General features: G+C 34.8%; 1 non-coding gene across 1 annotated transcript; it reads right to left on the reverse strand.

Annotated features, from left to right (window-relative positions):
- Positions 1-3,325: 3,325 nt before the first annotated feature.
- Positions 3,326-3,429, reverse strand: LOC112798491 (small nucleolar RNA R71). Its single transcript, XR_003200101.1, has one exon. It is a non-coding gene; the product is annotated as a small nucleolar RNA R71 (small nucleolar RNA).
- Positions 3,430-3,888: the final 459 nt, after the last annotated feature.

Raw genomic sequence — 3,888 nt, forward strand, 5'->3', positions numbered from 1 at the left:
CCCAAGCATACACCAAGTGGGCCCCGGAAGTGGATTTATGCATCAATTACTTACTCATGTAAACCCTAGTAGCTAGTCTAGTATATATAGGATATTTATCTATTGTATTAGACATCTTTGGTCTCAGTTTTGTTTTATTCTTCATCTTAGGAGATCATTGATCACATTAAGGGGGCTGGCCATTCGGCCATGCCTGAACCTTCCACTTATGTATTTTCAACAGTGGAGTTTCTGCACACCATAGATTAAGGGTGTGGAGCTCTGCTGTACCTCAAGTATTAATGAAATTCTATTATCTTTTATTCAAATCTCTCTTATTCTTATTCCAAGATATTCATTCGTACCCAAGAACATGATGAATGTTATGAGTCAGATTACCCTCATTATCATTCTCACTTATGAACGCGCGTGATTGACAACCACTTCCGTTCTACATGCAACAGAGCTTGAATGCGTATCTCTTAGATTCCCCAACAGAATCTTCGTGGTATAAGCTAGATAGTTGGCGGCATTTATGGGAATCCGAAAAGTCTAACCTTGTCTGTGGTATTCCGAGTAGGATTCCGGTAATGAATGACTGTGACGTGCTTCAAACTTTAACCTGTTGGGCGTTGGTGACAGACGCAAAAGAGGGATTCTATTCCAGTAGGAGCGGGAACCAACCGGTGATTAGCCGTACTGTGACAGAGTGCGTTAGCATTAGTTTTCACTGCGAGGATGGGATGTAGCCATCAGCCATGGGTGATGCCTCCAGACTGGTTAGCTGTGCGAGTGACAGTCGCACAGGATATTTCCCCGAGAGGAAGAAAGTAGCCACAGTTGATGGTGAACCCCTATACAAAGCTTGCCATGGAAAGGAGTAAGAAGGATTGAATAGAAGCAGTAGGAGAGCAGGCGTCCAAGAGCTCTACAGCATCTCCATCCGCTTATCTGAAATTCCTACCAATGAATCTGCATAAGTCTTCTATCCCTTTTATTTCTACCCTTTATTTCTATTTTCGAAAAACCCATAAACTATTTTAATCTGCCTGACTGAGATTTGCAAGGTGACCATAGCTTGCTTCATACCAACAATCTCTGTGGATTCGACCCTTACTCACGTAAGGTTTATTACTTGGACGACCCAGTACACTTGCTGGTTAGTTGAACGGAGTTGTGAATCCAAATAAAGACAATTTTTGAATAAATCCATATAAGCACAAAGAATAGTGATCACAATTTCGTCCACCAAGTTTTTGGCGCCGTTGCCGGGGATTGTTCGAGTATGGACAACTGACGGTTCATCTTGTTGCTCAGATTAGGTAATTTTCTTTTCAAAAATCTTTTTCAAAAATTTTTCTTTTATTTTTCGTTTTTCCAAAAATGTTTTTCGAAAAAATTAATAAAAATACAAAAAAATTAGAAAATCATAAAAATCAAAAATATTTTGGTGTTTCTTGTTTGAGTCTTGTGTTAATTTTTAAGTTTGGTGTCAATTGCATGCTTTTAAAAATTTTCTTGCATTTTTCGAAAATCCCATGCATTCATAGTGTTCTTCATGATCTTCAAGTTGTTCTTGACAAGTCTTCTTGTTTGATCTTGATGATTTCTTGTTTTGTATCTTTTGTTGTTTTTCATGTGCATTTTTGCATTCATATTTTCCATGCATTAAAGATTTCTAAGTTTGGTGTCTTACATGTTTTCTTTGCATCAAAAATTTTTCAAAATAATGTTCTTGATGTTCATCATGATCTTCAAAGTGTTCTTGGTGTTCATCTTGACATTCATATCATTCTTGCATGCATTCATTGTTTTGATCTAAAAATTTCATGCATTGAGTATTTTTGTTGTTTTTCTCTTTCATAATTCAAAATTCAAAAATCAAAAAAAAATATCTTTTCCTTATTTTCCTCCAAATTTTCGAAATTTTGGGTTGACTTGGTCAAAAATTTTCAAAATTAGTTGTTTCTTACAAGTCAAGTCAAAATTTCAATTTTAAAAATCTTATCTTTTCAAAATTTTTTTTAAAAAAAAAATCATATCTTTTTCATTTTTTATATAATTTTCGAAAATTTCAAAAATTATTTTTCAAAATATTTTCAAAATCTTTTTCTTATCTTTTTATCAAATTTTCGAAAATTAAGCTAACAATTAATGTGATTGGTTCAAAAATCTGAAGTTTGTTACTTTCTTGTTAAGAAAGGTTCAATCTTTAAGTTCTAGAATCTTATCTTGTAGTTTCTTGTTAGTTAAGTAATTTTTTTAAAAATTAAATCTTTTTCAAAATATCTTTTTCAAATATATCTTTCTATCTTTTATCTTATCTTTTTCAAAAATTTTATCTTTTTCAAAATTTGATTTCAAAATATCTTATCTAACTTCTTATCTTCTTATCTTTTTCAAATTTTGATTTCAAATCTTTTTCAATCAACTAACTAACTTTTTGTTTGTTTCTTATCTTTTTCAAAACCACCTAACTACTTTTCCCTCTTCTATTTTCAAAAAATATCTCTCTTTTTCAAAAACTCTTTTTGTTTTAAATTTTACTTTTAATTGTATTTTGTCTTTAATTTTCGAAAATCACTAACTTTTTTTTCAAAAATCATTTTCGAAAATCCTCTCCCTCTCCTCTCTTCTTCTATTTAATTATTTAATTACTAACACTTCTCTTCACCTCTCTTTATCCAAATCCGAATCCATCCCTCTTCTTTCTTCTACCCCTTTCTTCTTCTACTAACATAAGGGAATCTCTATACTGTGACATAGAGGATTCCTCTTTCTTTTCTTGTTTTCTTCTCTCTTTCTTATGAGCAGGAACAAGGATAAAGGCACTCTTGTTGAAGCTGATCCAGAACCTGAAAGGACTCTGAAGAGAAAATTAAGAGAAGCTAAATTACAACAATCCAGAAATAACCTTTCAGAAATTTCCGAACAGGAGAAGGACATGGCAGCCGCAAATAATAATGATAATAATGCAAGGAGAATGCTTGGTGACTTCACAAAGCCAACGTCCAAGTTTGATGGAAGAAGCATCTCCATTCCTGCCATTGGAGCCAATAACTTTGAGCTTAAGCCTCAACTAGTTGCATTAATGTAACAAAACTGCAAGTTTTATGGACTTCCATCTGAAGATCCTTATCAGTTCTTAACTGAGTTCTTGCAGATCTGTGAGACTGTAAAGACTAATGGAGTTGATCCTGAAGTCTACAGACTCATGCTTTTCCCTTTTGCTGTAAGAGACAGAGCTAGAATATGGTTGGATTCACAACCTAAGGATAGCCTGGACTCATGGGATAAGCTGGTCACTGCCTTCTTGGATAAATTCTTTCCTCCTCAAAAGCTGAGCAAGCTGAGAGTGGATGTTCAAACCTTCAAACAAAAAGATGGTGAATCCCTCTATGAAGCTTGGGAGAGATACAAGCAGCTGACCAAAAGATGTCCATCTGACATGTTTTCAGAATGGACCTTATTAGATATATTCTATTATGGTCTCTCTGAATTTTCGAAAATGTCATTGGACCATTCTGCAGGTGGATCTATTCACCTGAAGAAAACGCCTGAAGAGGCTCAAGAACTCATTGACATGGTTGCAAACAACCAGTTCATGTATACCTCTGAGAGGAATTCCGTGAACAATGGGGTACCTCAGAAGAAAGGAGTTCTTGAAATTGATGCTCTGAATGCCATACTGGCTCAGAACAAAGTGTTGACTCAACAGGTCAACATGATCTCTCAAAATCTGAATGGATTGCAACATGCATCCAACAGTACTAGAGAGGCAGCTTCTAAAGAAGCTTATGATCCTGAAAACCCTGCCATGGCAGAGGTTAATTATCTGGGTGAACCTTATGGAAACACTTATAACCCATCATGGAGAAATCATCCAAATTTCTCCTGGAAGGATCAGCA

This window comes from Arachis hypogaea, chromosome 4, assembly GCF_003086295.3.
Source record: "Arachis hypogaea cultivar Tifrunner chromosome 4, arahy.Tifrunner.gnm2.J5K5, whole genome shotgun sequence".
Classification (NCBI taxonomy): domain Eukaryota; kingdom Viridiplantae; phylum Streptophyta; class Magnoliopsida; order Fabales; family Fabaceae; genus Arachis; species Arachis hypogaea.